The 22,927-nt window shown below is 38.3% G+C and overlaps 1 long non-coding RNA gene across 1 annotated transcript in view; it reads left to right on the top strand.

Moving 5' to 3' along the window:
* LOC117098656 overlaps window positions 1-12,508 on the top strand; it is a 91,641-nt gene extending 79,133 nt beyond the window's left edge. Inside the window, exons 3-5 of the long non-coding RNA XR_004443521.1 lie at window positions 7,096-7,141; window positions 8,761-8,813; window positions 12,414-12,508. This is a non-coding gene — a long non-coding RNA (uncharacterized LOC117098656). The remainder of the gene's footprint in view (window positions 1-7,095; window positions 7,142-8,760; window positions 8,814-12,413) is intronic.
* Window positions 12,509-22,927: the final 10,419 nt, after the last annotated feature.

Raw genomic sequence — 22,927 nt, 5'->3', positions numbered from 1 at the left:
ACTTCAACAAATATATTTGGATTAAATGAATAAAGTTGTTAATATCCTCCTGTAGCACTTGACTTGTTACAGTGAGCATAAATAGTGTTGGTAATTTTTAAATTGAAAAGGAGACAAAACATTTTGGAAAACAAAAATAGGTGGTTATGTCCTTCTAAGTTAAGCACTGTGAACTCAATTTAGAGACTAAATTAGGAATATTTCCTTAATTAATAATTTGCAACTATATGGAAAGAGGTGCTGAAGTATTGTCCATGGACAAAAAAGGGGCTTTCTAAATAGGTGCACAAGAGAAATCATATTAAATATTGATTATTGTCAAACTCTAGAAAAATCGGCTTGCCTGCAAAGGAAAGTATTCAAAAAGTGTTTAATAATAGTTTGAAGAAATGTAACAATGATATATTTTTCAAAGATGTGTATCCCGAGTAATATTAGTTATAGATATATTATCATAAATATGTATGATAAATAATAAATGTAAAAATGTAAAAGTCATTATTGTAACTTGTTAACTGTTCCTTTCCCTATTTATTTATCCCATTTTCATTATTAATTCACTCAGCTAAGATGAATCAATGCATTCTCTGCGCCAATGACTGGGCAGGTGCAAAGTACATCATATACTGGAAGAAAGAAGCCTATTGAAGGCACACTTTCAGGAACAGTTCAGCTATCCAACTTCGCCTTCTCCAGGAACTCAAATCTTAAAATAGGTAGGGTCTGTATATAATTCAATTTCACACATAACTAGAGAAAAACCACAGTGAGATACCATTTTCACCTATTAGTTGCAATAAAGAATATGAGATAACAGATGCTGGTACAGATATTGGGAAATTGCTACTCTCACACATTGCTGGCACAGGTTTAAATTGCTAAAGCCATACTGAAGAACAATTTAATAAATATACAGTAAAATTAAAAATGTGTCCATGCTATGACCCAGCAGTTCCACTTGAGTACATTTCTTAAAAACAAAAATGAAAACATTCTTGCTGTATAGGCTATACAGGGACATGTTCATTACAACATATCTTTTATCAGTAAAAATCTTGATGACTGACTTCTTGTCCATCTGTAGGTAAGAAATAAATAAATAAATCATAGCATACTTCTGTGGCTGTCTATACCAGTTAAAATAATCATAAATGTATCTAAAAATAATGTTGACTAAAAAGTTATATATTTATTTATGTAAATTTAAAAGCCCAAAAAGTTGACAGTAATGGATACTATTACATGTATATAAAAGTATAAAAACATATTTGGAAGTGCACACTCAAAACTCATTTTGGTAATAGTTTCTGGGAAGTGGGAAGAGGAATGAGCCTTGGGGGTTGTAATTAAGAGATATTTATATTTATCTGCAACTTTTAATTTCTTATATAACACTGGCAGCAAGCAACTGTGACAAAACATTAACAATTGTTAATTCTGTGTACTGGAAATATGGGTATTTATTATATTATCTTTATAACTTTTCTATATTTCTTTCATTTCTCCAAAAATATACACACATGAGGGAGAGATTTCTGTCCTCCAATAAGCTTGCTAAACCCAGTTTATCAAGTTTTTTAAACAAAGTTGAAAACTTTTTTTAACTGCAGGATGTTTCAGAGTCTTAAATATGACATATTATGAATTTTCAAGAAGTAATTATAGTGTATTAAAGAAAAGGAGTTATAACTCCAGATTTCAACACATGCTATGAAGGAGCAAAGAGGCACAGTGAAGACTGAAGGCATGGAGTGAGCGAGGGAACCTACACAGAGGACAATCATCATCAGGAATGGCCTCCCCTCATGGGTGATATTTACCTCAGGATGAAGAAAGAGAGAGTCTGCCTTTCAGAGTTGGGTGGAGGAAGGAGGGGAAGAAATAGCATATGGGCAGGTTCCAAGATGGGCCAGAGCTTGGGGCAGTTGTGAAGTGAAAGGAGTTTGGACCACAGAGGACCCTTGTTGAGATTCTATCTAAAATATAACAGGATGCCAAGGAGAGTTTACCCGAGACACCGTGGGTCACACTGCTGTCTTCTCTTCATGGCTGTGCCCCCCGAACCTCTCTGTGGCCTGAGGAAGCGGTATTATCCTTGGCCTAAAAGAGCCAGTGTTCACAGTGGCAAATAAACATGTAAAGGAACAATTCAGGGTGCTAAGAGCATTGTAGAAGTTAGAAACGAATGCCATGGGAGCACGAGTTAGGGACACAAACCCTGCCGGTGAGAGGCTCCTTCCAGAAGCACAGGTCTAGCCGTTGAGAGCACTGTCCACAGCACATTAAATAGTTTACAACTCAGCTGCCCTCTGCCACCTGGTGCATTTCTAGTGTCACATTGCAAAGCGATAATGCATATCCAGTGCCAATAAAAGTGAATCATAACGGAAAAGTTAACTTTCTTCCTATCATCCCTTCAGACCCAACCTGTCCCCTGCTGCTACTGCCACTGTGATCTTTCTACAATACATGGCTGAGCATGTCACTCCTAAGGAAGTCCTTTGTCTACATAATTATATCCAGGTTCCTTAGGATGGCAAATCAAGTCCTTCTCAGTCTGGTTCCTCCTACGTGTTCAGCCTCCACTTCCTCCACTTTCCCACGTACACTGTTCACTGTGACCAAATGAACACCTGTCTATTCCCCGAACATATCATGCCCTTTCCAACCTTCATGTCTTTCCTTTGCATGCTGTTCCCCTGCTTGAGATGTTGCTTCCCCTCCTGTTCACTGAAGGGAATGTGTACCTTCTCCGTAAAACCTCACATGACTCCATAACATGATGGCTCTGCCCACTTTATATAAGCCCATTGTAAAGGATTGTTTGCACATTTGTTTTCATGGTAAACTGATTTCCTCAGGGTTGGGGATTCCATATTATTAATTTCCCTACCCCTGGTATAACACTGTGACCAATCCATAATGGGCATTCAAAATGCATTTGGTGAATTGAAGTGGAGACTAATTGGCAAGGGAAAAAAATCTCAGAAAGCATTTTTTAAAAGCCATTTGGAATAATCTTCATCAGTATCTGTTGTTTTGGAGTATCTGTGTCTTTGCTGCCCTCCATTAATGTAGCTCACCAAGAATTGTCATTAACTATAAGACTATTCAATCAAAGAATACAGGCTTTTCCAAGATGAAATATTAAGAATGTAAACATTACAGTAGTGGAAACTCTTGCTGGTTGCAAACTACTTATAAAAAATTCCAAAATCTCCCACATGAAAGTATGAAGATGCCCTCTAAAGAGGATATTACTAAAAAGTCTATTATAGCTGGCAGTTACTATAAGCCAAATACTCTCCTAAGGGCTTTACTTGGGTTATCTCTCTCAGTACTTACTGCAAGCATATGAGGTAAGTATTATTATGGCACCCATTTTACAGATGAGAAAACTGTAGCACAGAGGCCAAGTAATTTGTCAGTGTCATATAACAAGGAAGCTATGATTTGAACCAGTCAGCTTGGTTCCAGAGACTAAGCTCCTAGTCTTCATGTTATACTGCTTCTCAGTTTCTTCCTGTAATTAGTTTATGTTGCCAGGATTCTTTTTCTTTCTTTCTTTCCTTCCTTCCTTCCTTCCTTCCTCCTTCCTTCCTTCTTCCTTCCTTCCTTCCTTCCTTCCTTCTTTTGAAGTTATTATTGGATACTCACTTTTTTTTCCTTTTTGAGACAGGTTTGCTGTGTTGCCTAGGCTGCAGTGCAATGTTGCGATCCTGGCTCACTGCAACCTCTGCCTCCCAGGTTCAAGTCATTCTCATGCCTCAGCCTCCTGAGTAGCTGGAATTACAGGTGGCTGCCACCATGCCTGACTAATTTTTAAATTTTTAATAGAGATGGGTTCTCGCTATGTTGCCCAGGCTGGTCTCAAACTCCTGGGCTCAAGTGATCTTCCCGCCTCTGCCTCCCAAACTGCTGGGATTACAGGCGTGAGCCATGGTGCCTGGTCAGATACTCATTTCTTAATACAAATGTTAATACTTAAAATATTTCCATGGTGGTTGACAGACAGGCACCTCTCTGAGACTAATGAATAACATCCTATTATTCTGGTCTTCCTGGTCCCACCACATGCCCAACTAAGGTCCAGTGACATAGAAATAAAGCTGGAGTTGCACTGATTGTTGCTCCAGGTGTATGGCCTCAGTGGCATGGATGAGTTGGTATCCATGCAATTCTTAAATATTTTTAATATCATCCCTAAACTTAACAAAATCAACTTATGAACCTTAGGCTAAAGATAGCAGTAAAGTAGGCAGGGAGAGGTTCTGTGAGTTTCTTAACAAAAGTTGGAAAGAAATTACAAATTTCCGCCCATCTTTGGAGGGGTTGCTGCCTGTGGACAGAGCGTGGGCTTTGAATTAGATAGAAATGGGTTTGTCTCTTATCTCTACCATTTAATAATGATATGACTTTATGGCAAAGAATTAACTTTTCAGAACTTCAGTTTGTTCACTTAAGGATGGTGTTAATCTTTCATGCACACTATGAGGACTAAGTAATAGAAAGTACATGAAGTGCTTAATTTAGTGTTTTGTATAATACAAAGGCATTGCTCAGACGATGTGAGATGTGCTAGGTACTATTGTTATTATATAAAGTAGGCACAGTAGTGGTGTCTACTTTATAAGGTGGTTATAAACATTAAATGAGTTAAAAGCAAAGCTATGATTTTGAACCAAGCTTGAATAATAAACCTTCGATATAGATATTGGGTATTATCATTTTGTCATAAGTTAATTCTGTTTAAAGTTTGTAATTTATGTGCTACTTTTTAAGAAGAGACCTTCTACTTTTAAAAGAATTATTTCTAAGCTGAAGCACTGTGGAAAAAAATACTATGGAAATAGAAATACTTTTTTTCACCTTTGTATAAGAATTCAAACCCTAATATAGCTGATATAGCAGTTTTAAATGATGTTTACGACTTTACTTTGTAAAGCTGATAAAAATCATTTTCAACTTAGGAAAAGCCGAACAAATATCTCATTTGTAAGGTCTATCACAAACATGTTTTAATATTTTGTTTGAATACTTTGAGGCAGTGGTGGGTGTACTCTAATTCTGAGAGACAATTATCCAAAAAGGAGAGGATAAAACGACATTAGTTTACATTTTGTTTTCTATTGGTTTTGACAAAAAGAAAATGAATGTTGAAGTGAAAAATCAAAATGAGATCCTTTGGAAGAAATTTTATAGTTTTATTTTGTTTTTGGAACTTCTAAGGGGGATTTTTTTTTTTTTTTTTTTTGAGATGGAGTCTCTCTCTGTCACCCAGGCTGGAGTGCAATGGTGTGGTCTCAGCTCACTGCAACCTCCGTCTCCTGGGTTCAAGCGATTCTCCTGCCTCAGTCTCCTCAGTAGCTGGGACTACAGGCAGGTGCTACCATATCCATCTAATTTTTGTATTTTTAGTACAGATGGAGTTTCACTATGTTGGCCATGCTGGTCTTGAACTTCTGACCTCATGATATGCCCACCTCAGCCTCCCAAAGTGCTGGAGATTAGGGTGCTGGTCTCGTGAATTCCCAAAATGACACGAAATCCCACTGAAACTTTAGTTGCCACAGGCAACCAACAAAAACACTAACACAGAGAGGGTTTTCTAGTTTTAAAGTAATTTAGTACATAATTTCTGAAATTACTGAATGAAGACTGAGAGAATTAGTTCCAGTTCTGCCTTGGCCATTAGTGACATCTATGAACTTAGGTAATTTGTTTAACCTCTCTGCCTCTCAGGACCATCATGTGTAATGTTTCTGGTCAGATGTGGTGTTTTTATTCTCCATTTTAAGTTCCTCTAAATTTAAGATTCCAATAAGCAAATCTAGGGGAAAACAAATGAGTAAAACATTTCTAACACTGCATGTGTTGGGCTTCACAATGAGCAGGCTGCTTAATTCAATTAACTCACATTTATTAAACATTTATTAAGTGCTAGGCACTACAGATGTAAAACTGCATTCTCCCGGAGCTCCTATTCAGGTAGAAGAGACAGTAGAATAATTTATAAAACTGCAAAAGATGTTGCTGGGCGGGTGTCGTCAGAGTCAGAAGATTATGGGTGGCTTCCTGAGTGAAATTTGAAGGATGAACGTTGAACATTTAGGCCATTCTACAATTAATAAAATTAAAGAGTAAATGAACTTGCTGTCGTTCTAAGTTGATGGTCTCATATGTATCTGTATGAAGTGGCCCCTTTGATGAACAGGCAACCCTTTGGTTGGGTACTGGACACTTCAAGTACTGTTGCTACTCAGCAAATAGTTTAGAGTTCTCCGCAGGCAATTCTTGCAAGGCCGTATTTATAACATTTTGTAAACAACTGAAGTGGGAGGACAAACCTCCCACTGTCACTACCGCCTTCCCTGCTCAGGACTCACTTCCTCTCCACTCCCACTAGGCAGGAATAGGGCAGACTCAATGCTATTTTCAGCCAATAGCACCTCTCAAATGAGTTACCAAGCAGGGAAGAGCATACATTTAAAAAAGATAGAGTCGGCACAGCAAACGATGCTTATGTGGCGTTCTGTAAAGAGCCAAAATTGCTTCGAGAACTAAAGGAATGCCATTTAAAATCTACAGAGACGTTGTCTCTTGCACCCCCAGAAAGCTAAATTCCCTCTTATAACAGCCAGTCTCTTCAAACTAAACTTCCAACCCTTTTTTTTCTTGCCATTGGCTTTGGTCTACTTGCTTGTAAGATGATTTTTCTTTTCAAAAAGTTGTTTGCTCTACTCTGGGCAGAAAATTAGAACCCAGGAGGATGTATTATAATCTGTCTGCTCCCAGGTAGGAGGCAGTTGATAATAACACCTACAACACTTTTGGAGTCCTATTCTGAGCCAGTTTCTTTCACAATTAGCTAGTTTAATTTTTTCAATTATCTGCAATGGCAGGCACTATGTTCCTTGAAGACTGAGAACTCAGAGATGTTAACTGACCTAATGGCAAGAAAATGATAATAAGACATTAAAATGTTTATCTAGCCAGCATTCATCCTATATGCTGGTGGAATGTTTAGGTGATATCTCTGGGGATGTGAGCTCGGAATTCAGTGTATCTGCTAAACACCGTGTGTTTTCTCTGCAGAGATCCAGCCACCCTGGAGCTAAAGTCAGAGGGAGGTATGGGCCAGGTGAGATGGATACTTTGGCAAAGCAGGAAAATCTTTGTATATTTGTCATATATTTTGTTAATCCTACTTTTATTACTGTTCATATTTGTCTGTGAATAATGTCCCTTAACTAACAGTACCCTCAACTAAGTAAGAGCCAATATTTCAGCAAAGGCAGGTTTCAAGTGCATTTTTTGTTGCTGTGAATGTTAAAATGGAAATATATTCAGATAAAGCAAATGAAGTTGGGTTCTGGATATAGTCAAATGATACTTCAGCTTATATTGCTCTTTTTAAGAGTTTTCTTAAAAATAATTTCTTGTTTAAAATAAACTATAACTGATATGTAAATTAGTAATTAAAGAAATGTATAAAAAGAGCTACAAAACCAAAATCAATATTTAAACTATAAAATTTTCTTATTTCTTAGCTGTTACTTAATATTGCATTTTTGTGCAGTGGTAGCAATAAAGATGTAAAAATTTAACCAGTCTCAAAACATCTCATTATTTTAAATTTTATATGCAGTTTTTATTTTACTTAACCTATGCTCGAAATTATATCATTTGATCTTGTCAGATATCTTTTCACAAGAACAACTGTGAACTCTTTTTGGTTGTTTTCTTATATGTATTTAATTATGTTCTGCCTATTCCCTAATGCATAAAAGGAGACTGACAATGGGTATATGAAATGTGGCTGGGCACGGTGGCTCACGCCTATAATCCCAGCACTTTGGGAGGCTGAGGTGGGCGGATCACTTGAGATCAAGAGTTTGAGACCAGCCTGGCCAACATGAGGAGACCCCATCTCTACTAAAAATACAAACAAACAAAAAAAATTGGCTGGGTGTGGTGGTGCATGCCTGTGGTCCCAGCTACTCAGGAGGCTGAGGCAGGAGAATCACTTGAAGCTGGGAGGTGGAGGTTGCAGTGAGCCGAGATCATGCCACTGCACTCTAGCCTGGGTGACAAAGTGAGACTCTGTCTCAAATAAAATAAAATGAAAATAAAAATATGATAAAGTATCATAAGTTAAGGATGGAATAAAGGAAACAAAATCAGGACCAAAGAGTAGACTAAAATGAACAAAAATTGCAAATCATTGTGACCTACACATATATTGGGACAGGGAATAACATAGGGAGGCAATTTGGCTTGCCAGCAACTAAGTGAAGAAGATGTAGTCCATTATATAGTTCAGAGTTCATGAGATAAAAACAAACTGACTGCTCATAAGAATTGCATCTGTTCTCGGTAGTGAGATCAGGCAGGAATTTCTCCCAGGAGCCCTTATAAAGAGGGCGATGTAGGATGTGCAAAATATATTCTTGACAGCAACGTTGGAATCAGAGCCTCTTTCTTATGAAGATCCTCAATGTAAATTGATGGGATCACACTGAAGTTCAGTTTACTAAGATTAGTTCAGAGCTCTTTAAAGTAGTTACAGGTATTTTGAGCAGAAAAAAATAAGACCATAGAAAATAAAAACGGAAAGTTCTGATCTATCCTTGGCAATGAAGACTCACTTAAATGTTTTTAGTCTAACTCAAGTCAGAAAGCTTCCAGGGACCATATAAAGGGTTGCTTACAATTACCTACTGGTTGTTGTGCTCATCAGAAACACGATTTTTTATACAGGTAAAATGAAGCATCGTTGGATGTTGCATCGTTAGACCTAATGCCGGTAAAATGTAAGTGTACTGCAAATGAGCACTCTTGGCTACATCATGAGAGACAGGGTGGTTGCAGCGGTTAGAATCTTTTATCCTTCTATGCCCTGCTTACAATTCTGGGACTTTTTCTTTTAAAGAAAAAGAAAAGGTAAATGTCTGAGGCAGGATAGCAAGCAGGCTTTATACATGTGCCCACGGCATTAGGTGCGTAGACCCTTGTAATGACAGGAGATTAAGGTTACTCTCATTGGGGCAAAGTGCTATTATTCATTAGCAAAGCCTCCAGTGGGAGAGGCAAACATGAGCCATGTAGCTGCTAGCCATCTCCAAGGCATGTCAGTGGATTTTGCACAGTGGGGCCTCTTTCATTTACTATGAGTTATCACAAGAGAACATTTAAGTAAAGATTTTGTTCATTCATCTAATAAAGAAACACATTTAGAAAGTATGTTCCAGTTATCTATTGCTACATAACAAATCACCTCAAATCTTAATAGCATAAAACAACATCCATTTTATTATGCTCATGTTTATGCAGGTCAAATATCCAGGCAAGGCACACAGAAAACAGCTCATCTTTCCTCCAGGAAGTCTGGGGCTTCAGCTGGAGATTCCGGAATGGCTCAACTGAGGCTTCGTGGCCAGAGCCTTGGTTTATGCTATCAGCTGTTTCCTTAGTTCTTCTCCACATGGTGTCTGCAGGGGGTGGATGTATAAGATGCCTTCTTTACTCACATGTCTGGCTCCTGAACTTGGATAGCGGGAGCAATTGGGAATTGGCTAGATATGTTTCTATCTTTCTGTGCAGCCTCTCCATGTGGTTAACTTGGACTTTCTTACAGCATGGAAGTCCCAGAGTAGTCAGATTTCTTTGTAATGGCTGGCTTCCCCTAAGTAAGCATCCCAGGAGTTCACTGTAGAAGTTTCAAGGCTTCTTATTATCACACGGCATAATTTCTGTCATAGTCTACTGGTTGCGCAAGGCCAGTCCATATTCTATATGGGGGACACTACACTGGGAGTCAAAGTTCTCAGGGGACCCATTGTTGGACAGCAGTTACAACACAATATTTTGAAGATCAGTCAGCTCTTTCACTTAAATTAACTTGCCCGCCACTTACTATGCTTGTGAGGCAGAAGCGTAAGGATGTTCACAATTGGAAGTAGAACAGGAAAAAGAGGATCCTCTGATTTGCAAGCCTAAAGGTTATTTACTACTGGTAACTCCATGTTTGGGGGTATTTTTCTCAGAGAATATTTATTATACTTGGCAGTTCAAATCATAGGATAAGAAGCAGAACCAAACATGCAGGTATTGATGATGGAAAATATTGGAGAAGAAAACAGGAGTGAGAGAGTGCCCTTAGTTACTAAATATTTTACAAAACAGTGTCTGTTGTGAGAAGAAGAAGTGGGGAAGTTTGGAACTGAACCTGTGAATAATGTTCATAAATAAGGTCTATTTTCATAGAATTCTTACACGAATCAAAAAGAATGAGCTTTAACAAAAACCAATGGGACCAGACATTTAGGAAAGGCTTTATTATCTCCATTTTATATGGAGACACAAAAAGATTAAATGACATGCCCCAAAATACATAGCAAGTTCAGTGGCAGAGGCAGGATGCATGCTCAGATTATGTAACTAGAAGTCAGTGAACTTCTTGGCTGCATCATGAGATCTCCTAAATCTGCCACCATACACTGTACCAGTTAGAATTATAGGTTGTAAATGCTAAAATTTGCTTTGGCTAGTGTAGACAGAAAAGAAATTTACTGGAAAATATCAAGTAGTTTATTGAATGAACAGGAAAGTTGGAGAACTAGTTTCAGAAAATATTAACTGGGATAGCCTAACTAGCCAAAGGAAGAGGCTAGTTAGGGCAAGGGCACTGGCACTTACAGATTCTGGAATCTTGTAGCCAGAAGCAGCTATTGCCACTACTGTTCTATTAACTTTACTGATCAAAACTGATGAGTATATCTTGCAGTCTTTGAGATCCTTCAAAATCTTTAGATTTTGAAAGGAGATGCACATGATGAATCAGGCCTTAGTCACTTGCCCAAGCTGCCAGGTGGTTGTTCAGAGAAGAAACCTCTAAGCCTGTGTTTTCACCTCTCACTAAGACACATACTTGGGGAAAGGGAGTTACTCAAAATGAAATGGGAGTTTGATTGCAGGTTAGCCAGAAATAACAGCACGTGTCTGCCATACACATTTATACCTGCAGTGACCTCACTTCCCACTCATTCTATTTGAGACATGTAATGGATTGAGGTGAGGATGCTAAGAGATGAAGGTGAAGAGTACCTGGCCAAGCCTAGGATATTGGTCAGTGCAGTCCCCATTCTGAGGCACATTCTCTGTCCACTGCAGCTGGTGAATGAAAGAAAGAAAAAGAGGAGTCCAGAAGGGGAAAGCTGGCTGAAGTCTGGAACTTGTTTCATGTTCATGACAGCAATGCTGGCATTTACCTGCGTTGTTAAGTAATCAGAAAAGATAATGGTGTAAAAGTCAATATTACATCAGTCCACTTTGAGGCCAAGATTATGGCATCATGGTCTGAGTATCATTTCTATGCATTTTCCAGAGACACATGCAAGAAGAGTTTTCAATGAATTCCTCACATTATTTCCTAAGCAGACTAAGAGTTTGATGTGTACAGTCTAGCAAATGACTTTTTGCAGACTATAGGAGAAGCCTAGGAATAGGATAGGACAGAGAGTAGAATAATTGTTTAAGGGGCTGTTGGATTTAATCAGAGGAAGAGAATAGGTATCTATTGATTTGCTTTATGAAACCAACAGGGAAATTCAAGAAGGGTGTCCATAAGAAAGGGAATTCTAGAGTCCATATTAAGTTGAAAGTAGAATTACTCTGAAAACATCATGAGTGAATTTGGCTTTAATGGAGATAAAAGCAAACTCAGATAATAAGCCAAAGCTCTGAAAGAAAAGCAAGATAGAGTTGGCATTAAACTAAAGGGATTTATGAAATGAGCAGAATGAGCTCCTAGATTCATTATCAGGGAAGAGGAAATAATAGAACAAGGAGTCAGTTATAGAATGAATATGGTAGAGTGAAACAGGAGAATAAATTCTTCAACATTGTGTAAGATCACCTAGCACACCCAGTCAGCGTGGAATCAAGTCCTTTTTAATAAGGCAAAGCAAACTGAAACCAAGCATTTTAGATTTGTTGTCTCATGCCAGCCAAATGCCCATTTCTACTTTATAGATGAGCAAATTGAGGCTGAGAGTCGTTTAATCATTTGCACCAAAAACATGTATTTAGCAGTGGGCTAGCAGGAGCTTAAGCTAAGTCTGTGTGATTCAAAAGCTCAGACACTTCATTTTACAGGGATGACCCTCAAATTTAAGAATTGTAGGTTCTTAAGTAATCTGTGATTTATTTTTAACCTAAGCATTAAATAGAAGACAGAGGCTATTCTTGAGAATCTTAGAATCTCTTTAGACTACGTGGCAAGGGACTACATGTTTCAGCTTCCCTTTTATCTAAATAGACCCGCGTAACTACTCACTTCTATTAATAGACCAAGGTCACTAAGAATCAGGTGTGCTTTCTTTACTGGTACTCTTTCTTTTTCTTCCAACTAGATATTTGAATCCAGGATAACTCTGGAAGACACTTGTTGAAAACAACACACCCTCTGCAAGCTTATAGCCATCTACTACCAACTGCACCCTCTTCCTCTCCCCAAACAAGAAGACCAGCATTAAACTATTACATGAGTAAGAAATAAAGTTTTATTATATGTTACACCAATAACATTGGGTTTTCATTGTTGTTATAGCAGCTGGAATTACCTGAACCAACACAATTAAATTTAATGATGCAGGTTTTTTAATGCCTTGTTTATCTTTTCTCCTGCATTATTTTTGATGTCTGCAGGATTCATCATATCAGGAGTGGTACAAGAGTATGAAGGAGAGTAGCACCTCAGTCTGACAATTATTCCCTTATGAGTAGACTAAAAAGAAAGGGGAGATGAAAAACAATTCTAAAATGCAGATTATTATTCTATAAGGATATTAATCATTTTTTTCTTTTTATAAATCCTAGTAGCATGTAAAATTAAAAATTGGATGCCTGAAACCCTTGGGAAACAACCGCTAGATCTAACTTAATCTGTTAGTTCATTTGCTACTAACCAAATATTTAACAAATATGTATGTTAAGCACTATGTGGAATTATGAGTAAACTTTTTTAAATGTCCTCTAGAAGTGACTAATACAGTGGTATTAGCTATAAAGATATTAAGGCAACATTGCCCATAATAGCAAAAGAAACAATATCAATGTTCAGTAACGGAACGGTATTGTGTCTGTTCTCCCCTTCTTTTGTTAGCAAGAGAATGCTGGAGTATGAGCTGATCAAACAGCAGCCCAGCTAAAGTCAATATTTCCAGTCTCTCTTGAGATAGGTGTGACCATACAGCTAACTTCTAATCTAACAAAAGATTAGAATAGTGTCACCCTTCCTCAAGCCCTCCCATAAAGATATCTTGGCTAGATGGTGGAGCCAATTCACTGGCAAAAACCAGGTCTTCATGTCCTAGCACATTGTTTAAATGATCATAACATATTAAGTTGAGAAAGAGGGGGAGAATAAGAGAATAAGAGAGGCCAGTGATTGCCAGAAATTTTGAAGCACGAAATTTGTGCTTGAGCTGCAACTAGGCCATATGCTCTTGACACAGCAGTGCCGCTTCTTTGTCTGTATGCTTCTGATCTCCCCTCAACACAGTGCTCTGCAGACTTTTCTCATGAATGAGATCAACCTTTAAATAAACACATAGCCAGGTTTCACTGAGGTTTCCTTCCCAGGCTTAGTGTTACAAATTAAGATCTCCAATGTTGACAGATTGGAGCTCCCACTCCCCCCTAAAATCCTCTCATAAATTATCTCTTGTTCTCTATTCTGTAGCCTTTTCAGCTGTTTTATAGCCTCATGTGAGTAAGAGAGTTCAAAAGCTGTGTCAGTCGTTTACAGGTATAACAGGTCTATCTCTCAACTGCTAAAAATGAAATATAGCATCCATTATCTTGCTTTAACTGAAAGGGAGCCAGGACAGATTCCATTTTAATACACATGCCCACAAATAACAGAAAGCCACAAGCTAGGGAAAGCAAACAAAGAAATAGGGAGTATTTCTTTATTTTTTTTTTTTTATTTTTTATTTTTTATTTTTGAGACGGAGTCTCGCTCTGCCACCCAGGCTGGAGTGCAGTGGCCGGATCTCAGCTCACTGCAAGCTCCGCCTCCCGGGTTTACGCCATTCTCCTGCCTCAGCCTCCCGAGTAGCTGGGACTACAGGCGCCCGCCTCGTCGCCCGGCTAGTTTTTTGTATTTTTAAGTAGAGATGGGGTTTCACCGTGTTAGCCAGGATGGTCTCGATCTCCTGACCTCGTGATCCGCCCGTCTCGGCCTCCCAAAGTGCTGGGATTACAGGCTTGAGCCACCGCGCCCGGCCGAAATAGGGAGTATTTCTTAAAAGGATATATGAATAAAAAGGAAGTGTCCTACTCCATATAGCAAAAATGATTTTGAAAAAGAACAAAGCTGGTGAACTCACATTTCCTAATTTTAAAACTTACTGCAAAGCTACAGTAATCAAAACAATGTGATACTGGCGTAAAAATGGACACACACAACAATGAAATAGAACAAAGAACCCAGAAATAAACACTTGTGTATATGTCCAAATGATTTTTGACAAAGGTGCCAAGTCATTCAATGGGGAAAGGAGAGTCCTTTAAACAAATAGTACTGTGCAACCAGCAGGATAAAAAAGTAAGACGAAATGAGATAAAATGTTTTCATATCATATATCTGATAAGGGATAAAGGACTAATATCCATAATATTTAAAGAACTCCTAAAACTCAACAACAAAAAACAAACAATACAATTCAAAAATGGGCAAAGGACTTCAATAGACATTTCTTCAAAGAAAATATGCAAATGGCCAATGGGTACATGAAAAGATGCTCAGTATCACTAATCATTAGGAAATGTAAGTGAAAACTATAATGAGATATCATTTCACACTCATTAGGATGGCTACTATTTTTTTAAAAAGAGACAGAAAATAATAAGCATTGGTGAGGATGTGGAGAAATTAGAACACTTATACACTTTTTATGGGAATGTGAAATGGTCCAGCCACTGTGGAAAGCAGTATGGTGGTTCCTCACAAAATTAAATATATTAGCAATTCCACTTCTGGGTCAACCTATAACAGTTGAAAACAAGGTCTTGAAAAGATATTTGCACATTTATGTTTATAACAAAAGGTAAAATGTGGACGCAATTCAAGTGGTGAACAGATAAACAAAGTGTGATGTATTTATGTACACAACAATAGAATATTATTCAGCCTTAAAAAGGAAGGAAATTCTTTTTTTTTTTTTTTTTTTTGAGACGGAGTCTCGCTCCGTCGCCCAGGCTGGAGTGCAGTGGCCGGATCTCAGCTCACTGCAAGCTCCGCCTCCCGGGTTCACGCCATTCTCCTGCCTCAGCCTCCCGAGTAGCTGGGACTACAGGCGCCCGCTACCTCGTCCGGCTAGTTTTTTGTGTTTTTTTAGTAGAGACAGGGTTTCACCGGGTTAGCCAGGGTAGTCTCGATCTCCTGACCTCGTGATCCGCCCGTCTCGGCCTCCCAAAGTGCTGGGATTACAGGCTTGAGCCACCGCCCCCGGCCGGAAATTCTTATATATGCTACCACATAAATAAACTGGAGCACATTATGCTAAGTGAAATAAGCCAATCACAAAAAGACAAATACTCTGTGATCCCACCTATATAAAGTACTTCGTGTAATCAAATTTATAGAGACAGAAAGTAGAATGGTGGTTGCTGGGGGCTGAGGGTAGGGAAAATGGGGAGTTACTGTTTAATGGGTATAGAGTTTGTTTTATAAGACGACGAGAATACAAAAATGGATGGTGGTGATGGATACACAACCTTTTGAATGTATTTTAATCCACTGAATTCTGTACTTAAAAATGGGTAAGATGGCAAATTTTATGTGTATTTTACCACATCCAAAACAAAATGGGGAGAAAAAAGGGCATTCTATAGCTTCCAAGGGCAGGAATACAGCCAGACGTTAGGAATAGAAAGGAACCTGGTGCAGAGAAGTCAGGAATGCGGAATACTTCTCTGGATTCTGAGTTGCTGGCTCCTGCTTTTCTCTGAGTAACTGTTTTATTCTTTTCTATCAGTATATTTGCTTTTTCTGTTATTCATTCCACATGGTTAGAGGGGGATGTCTCAAGGCTCTATAGTTTTTGTATATTCCATATTAAAGGAATTATCTAGAGTAAATTAGAATTTTTAATCTCAATATCAAATTTCTAACCCAGAGAATGTGAGTGGCTCAGCTTAGATCAGGTGTCCAGTAAACTATGGATATGGGGCGAGGGATAAGACCTGACTCCCTGAAAACTATCCTGTGAGTGAAGGCTTGAAGGTAATGGGTCATTTTTAGCTGGATAGACACCTCAAAGTACCACCTTCATATACGGCAACAGACTGTGGCAAATTGAGAGAGAGAGAATCAGCGGGCCTTGAAAGCCAATAGAATTTAAAGGACTTAGAGAAGAGCAGGAGGCAAAAACGCTGAAGGTAAGGTCAGAATAACTTAACTCTGAGGAAAGGGAAAAGGGAACAAAAGGATTATACTTTTGGTATGAATGTATTGAGTTTAAGATTCTGATGTCAGATCTGAAGAGCAGTTGGTAAAATGGGCTAGAATTCAGGAGAGTATGAGAGTTGGATATATTAATTGTTTTATTTATTTAAATAAATGATTAATTCTAAGTATTATTTTGGTCGGTGCCCTTTAAGGCTCTGGGACTATAGCAATGAACAATATAGTCAGGTGGTCTTCACCCAGGTAGTTGTATCCCCCTTGGTTTCGTTAACAGGCTTAAGAAACTCCATGAACCCCTTCAAATAATGAAAACTATACGTATATGCTTAAGTGTCTTTTTGAAGGAAGAAAGTCCCTGGATTTTCACAGAATCTCAAAAGGTTACATGACCTCAAAAAAGTGAAGAATTACAGATATAAAACTATATTTAGACACTAAAAATAAAATAGGAAGAACAGAAGCTGTTTATTGACCAAGTCTTGATTAACACCAACATTGACAGTGTGGGAGAATGAAAAGAAATTAAAAAAAAACAGTCCACGACCAATCTAGAAAAATAATATTTTGAAACATTATCCAATGTGTTCTCCTTCTTGCCACTTCCTTTTTATATGTAGTTAACTGTAAACCCTGATGTGAAGACTTAATGTGTTCAGGAATCAAAGAATAAAAGGGAAGAAATCCAGCACAAAAAGAGTCAGATTATTCTGTCCGAGTTTCAAAAGAAGCTCTTGAAAGCCAGTGATAGGGACAACTTTGAATGAGAAAGGTTTTTCTTTTTCTTTCTTTTTTTTTTTTTTTAAACCTCCTTCCACCTCCTAAGAGTCTGGTAAACGCAGTATTTTCTTTAAACTATAGAGTTTGTGACAATTCATGATTGTTCAAGAGAAGATTTACACCATGGATAGAGAGAAGTAGGAATTTTTTTTGGGCTGATGGGAAAACCCGGAGAGGAATAGAGAATAGCAATATGATTGGATGCTGATCTCAAAGTAAAAACCTGGTTGGGAGTTGGAGATAGCCAGATGGGTTTGGAGACTGAAAACCAAGGAGTTGTATGTTCTTTTTTCAAACTATGGAAAGAGATAGCGTTCTCGAGGGTCTCCGGCCAACACGGAGTAGCCAGAGGAAAGAAAACATATTTTGAGGGCAGATACAGGTGGATAGTGGGTTGAGATAGCCTCTTCACACTCTCTCCACCTACCTCCCAGCCCTCTTGAATTTTTTCCTTGAGGTATATGAGATCCAAAAATGTTTTCTGTGTCTAATGAAACATTAGAAATAGTTCAGAGTTGAGAGGTAGTATTCTGCAAGGGGTTACCACAAAAGATGATGGGTCAAAATGACCAGTTACTAAAGAATAAAATGAGGCCAGGAGAGCCTTTTGCAGAAACTGCAGGGTGGCCAGCAAAAGCCATGAATGCAAGGAGGATGTGACTAAGCCTGAAAGGATCACAGTGCCAGCCACCCTGAGGTAGGAGTGAGTCAGCAGAAGCAGGCCGCTGAGTTTCCAACAGCAATCATCATGCACTTGCACAACAGGGAAACAGGAGCGTCATCAAAAGTAAATTCCAGCCGAGACATTCTCTCCCATATGAGAAGCCAAGGTAAGTCCCTCTGAGCTTTGACCAGTCTGGGGAAAAGGAAATGAGAATGCATATGGCAAAAATCAGAGAAATGTGTTTTAATCAAGAATAGCTTCGGTGATCCTGATTTGATAAATTTAAGTACTTTACCATTAGTGAGCATGGGAGTCACCAGGTTCATTTGGAATGAAATAGTATTTCATCTTTGTTTAAGCTACATGGTGTATAAAGATTACAGCTGCTACAATAGAAGTTAAATCAGGAAAGTCAGGTGCTAAAACAGAAGAGGGGGTTTCAAGAAAGAGCACAGGGTCAACTCTAACAAATTCTGAAAAGGTTAAACAAGAAGTTTTGCATCTTGGTGAGAGTGGAAGCCAGACTGCAAGTAAGAACTGAGTGAGTAGTGAACAGAGAAAGTGAATATAGACTACTCTTTCAAAAAAGATTAGCAATGAAAGAAAGGTGAACAATAGCAAAATGTCCTTAGTCTTAGTTTTCTTATCCGTGAAGTAAAGGAAAATAATAATTATTAATGTAAAGTTGATATTAGAACTAATGTATATAGCAGGCATAGCAGAGTGTCTTACACATATCAGATGTCTTATTAATATTTGGTTTCACCCTTCATTTCATCCCCTTTTCTTTCTCTTCTTCTGGGAATGGAACAAGTCAGCAATCTTCTTACAATACGTTCTCATGTGTTTGAGCATTGATATTGTCAACTCTCAGCCTTATTTATTTGACTAAATAATACATACTCAGAGAGACATGATATGATAGGGCTAATAGAAGTCTCAGGTAATATCATTATAACTTAAGAAAGTAGGGATTCAGGTGAGTGAAGTGAGATCTCCACAATGACATGAATAGGTAGGAGAGCCAGAACTAGAGCAAAGATTATTGTTTTCAACTACACTGTTCTTCCATTTAGAGTTTGATCATTTTCTGAATAGTGATACTCACTTTATTAGTCCAATCTTAAATTTGTTCTCACACTAGCATGATCTAGATCCCATGTATCTTATACATAATTTAAAGTGTTAGATTTAATCAGAACTCAAGAGATACCAAACTACATCCCTGTATTAAGTCACCCTTATATGCATGATATAGCAGTCTGTGGCTTGGCATGATTAGATCTTAATTAAACATTGGTAACTACCTTACACATTAGTTCAATCTGGCATCAGTGAACTCCCTCAGGTGTGAAAGAAGAAACGTCAAAGATGACTTTTAGTGCACACAGGGTATTTGGCACCACTAAAAATCAAGGCAAACTGGGAAATATGAAAAATATGTCTTTGCCATATAGCTGCCCTGTGGGAGTCCCTTACTTTTTTCCAAAGAAGATATTTGTTTTTTTTTTTTTTTTTTTTGAGATGGAGTCTTGCTCTGCCACCCAGGCTGGAGTGCAGTGGCCTGATCTCAGCTCACTGCAAGCTCCGCCTCCCGGGTTTACGCCATTCTCCTGCCTCAGCCTCCCGAGTAGCTGGGTCTACAGGCGCCCGCCTCGTCGCCCGGCTAGTTTTTTGTATTTTTAAGTACAGACAGGGTTTCACCGTATTAGCCAGGATGGTCTCGATCTCCTGACCTCGTGATCCGCCCGTCTCGGCCTCCCAAAGTGCTGGGATTACAGGCTTGAGCCACCGCGCCCGGCCAGAAGATATTTGTAAATAGAGCAACTGGTGAGCTAGAAATGATCAGCCTCCAGTTTCCAGTGAGATGTCAAATAACCTAATTTAGTCTATGCTTCAACCTAAATACCACTCATCACAATCTCTAGGTACTGGGCTATTGAAGAGACCAATGCCTCATCTCTTACGAAAGAGGAAAATAGAGAGATTAGGCATGACCATATCTAAAAATAAAGATTGGAGAAACTATGAAAGATCACACTCTCTTCTTTTTTCATTCTAACAAATATTCGTAATTTTTATGACTTAAGATTGCTCTGTCTTCTTAGAACTTCTGAATTTCCCCTCCATTAACTATGGTCACCTTCTACATTGACCTGTAGTTAGTAGCAATAAATATTTGTAGGATGCATGAGTTTTCTGTTATCTATTCTGCTGGTTATTCTCTTTCTGCTTTTCCTCCTGTCTGTCTGTTACCCATCTCTGCTCTACTCTTTATCTCTGAAAACTGATTCTTGCAAGCTGCACCCCACAGGCTCCCTTCTAGGCTGGTTTATAGGTGGATTTAGGCTAGTTTACAGTTGGGTTTAGCCAGTGGGAGGTACTGGCAATATATTGGAGGGAAAGGAGAGAGAGATAAGGGTATTTCTTCCCTACTGGCTATCTGCTTTGGTGTTATGATGTTGGTGCTCCTGTCACAGGAGTGCTGTGATGGACATTCTTCACTTAACACTCTTCCCTTAGAACTATTTTCCACTTTTCTTGGCCCTGCATGGGCCCCCAAAGACTGATCTCTGTGGATTGTATCACTATCATTGCCTTTGGCTTCCACTTGGGTTCAGCCAATGGGAGATACCAGGAGGAGACCAAGGAGAGGGTGTTTTCTGTTGCCTCACTTTGGCGCTGTGATTCCAGCTCCTTTCCTCCACTGATTACAGATCCAGCCAAACAGCCCCTCCTCCATGGCTTCAGTTCTCATTAAGTTCCAATGTTGCCATAGGCCTAGTGATGGAATGGTTTCCCAGTGTAGCTTGTTGGATTCCTTAACTATGTCTATTTCCCTATAAACAATCCTTTCTTTAAAATCACTTTGCTTAAAACATCTGAGAGGAATTCTATTTTCTCCTGGTATCCTGACTGACACATCTGAAAATGGAAAGCATGATCAAAGTCCAAATTCTATACCCCGTTTCCCAAAATATTTGACAGAAGAGACCCTCAAATGGAAGAATAAAGGGCAGCATCAGGAAAAAGTGGGATGGCATCTGGAAAAAGTAATTCCTGGAACAGGGAGATGAGCTTGAAATAAGAATGTGATGAGCTTGAGCCAATAAACTGACTAGGACCAACAATTGTCTCCCAGGATATTACACTGAAGTTCTGGCCATACTTGTCAGCTTCTTTTGGTTCCTGGAATCCAAAGACTTATTGGGTTCTTGGAACATGTCATTTCTGCATCCTGTAACAAAACTCACTCTCTTCCATCCTCCCTATGGCTATCTCATTCTCAACCTCAGGCCTGGGCTTTAATATTACCACCTCAGTGAAGATCTTCTGACAATGCTTTCTCAGGTTAATGTCCTGTCATTATCCTATGCATCAGTTCATTGTTTGAGCCCTTTATAAGATTTTTAATAATGTTTATTTATTTTATGTATTTATCTTTTCTGTCAATTGTCTCCACTAGACAATTGTATATATGTCCCCACTAGAATGTATGTTTCATGAGGATAGGTACTATGACTTGTTCAACATTACAGCCCCAGAGCCTAAAATAGAGCCTGGAAAGTGAAAAATAATATTTGTTGATTAAGTGAAATAATGAAAGAATTGGAGAGAAAGAAGTGGCATGTATACTATATTTTTCCCTTTACCCCAACTAATTGCAGGCTACTGAGGCCACTACAAATATCACTATGCTCCCCTAAAAACCCATTCTGTAAATACAGAAAATAATAGGTTGAAACACTTGAGCTAAGGACCTGACTAGAAGAATGTTTGGGGTGTAGTGGAAAAAATATAGGCTTTGGAACTAATAGCCATATATTAAATCCTGAATCTCTTAGTCAGTAGCTCTTTGGCCTTGGCCAAGTCATTTGTTAATTCTGAGCCTCAGTTTCTTCATCCATAAATGGAGATAATAATTTTTACTTGTGTGACTGATGGGCAAGCACTTGGCAACAATGTGCCCTCTGTAGATGCTACTGCAATAGCAATACAATTACTCTTAAATAAAATTTTTGTTGTCAACATTTTCATTGGCCAACAATCTTGTTTATCTCATTCATTGTTGTATTTATGGTGTCTGTAATATTGCCTGACACTTTCAGATGCTCAATAGATATTTGTTGAATGAATATCTGTGCTTGAAAGGTAATAAATTAATGACATGTATTCAGACAATCATGTATTCTGACATTTTGGTAAGCACTTTATATGCATCATGTCATTTTACATCTGCATGAAGTAGATACTATTCTTTTTTTCCATTTTACAACGGAAAGAGCCAAATGTTAGAAAAAGGAATTACTAAGTAAATAATCTAAATGCCTTCTACTGCCATCCCATCAACTCCAACCCCTTATGAGGAAGACAGGTATCAGCAGCTTGGCATACTCTTTTCAGAAGATTTCCAAACCATAACTTTAGTGTTTTCAAGTAGGATGATAACTTACTTCAAGGATTTTCCCAGGTTCTAAACCTAATCTTTCATATTGCAGTTCCAAGGCCATTCAGTGCGTTTATGCACTTTCATTCCAAACCTGCGTGTTATAATACATAAAAACTTTGAACGATAATGTGGCCACTAAAAGACTTACATCTGCAGGGTAAATAAATTATTAATTTTACTTAGAATACATTAAAAATATATTAAAATAAGATATCCATGATGCCTAAATATGGTGGCTGAGTGAAATCTCTGATATACAACTAGCTTAATTAAAAAGGATGGGACTTAGAGTTAGATAGAACTGGATTTGTAGTCTGGCTCCACCGCTAAGCAAGTAATCTTGTCCAAGTTAGTTAGACTCTCTGAGCCCCAGTTTCTGATCTGTAAAATAGAGTTAATAATGCCAGTGTCACTCAGTGTCTATACGTATTAAATGGATAATCTACATAAAAGCAATTTACAAAATCAAGCACATGGTGAAGTGTTCTACATAAATGCTCAATTTTCTTCCCTTTCATTATTTTATAATTGCTAAGAGTTTTTGTCTTAGCAATCAAGTAAA

The sequence above is a fragment of the Trachypithecus francoisi genome, unplaced genomic scaffold (assembly GCF_009764315.1).
Source record: "Trachypithecus francoisi isolate TF-2019V2 unplaced genomic scaffold, Tfra_2.0 Lachesis_group16, whole genome shotgun sequence".
NCBI classification, from domain to species: Eukaryota; Metazoa; Chordata; class Mammalia; order Primates; family Cercopithecidae; genus Trachypithecus; species Trachypithecus francoisi.
This window is presented reverse-complemented; position numbering and strand designations above follow the sequence as displayed.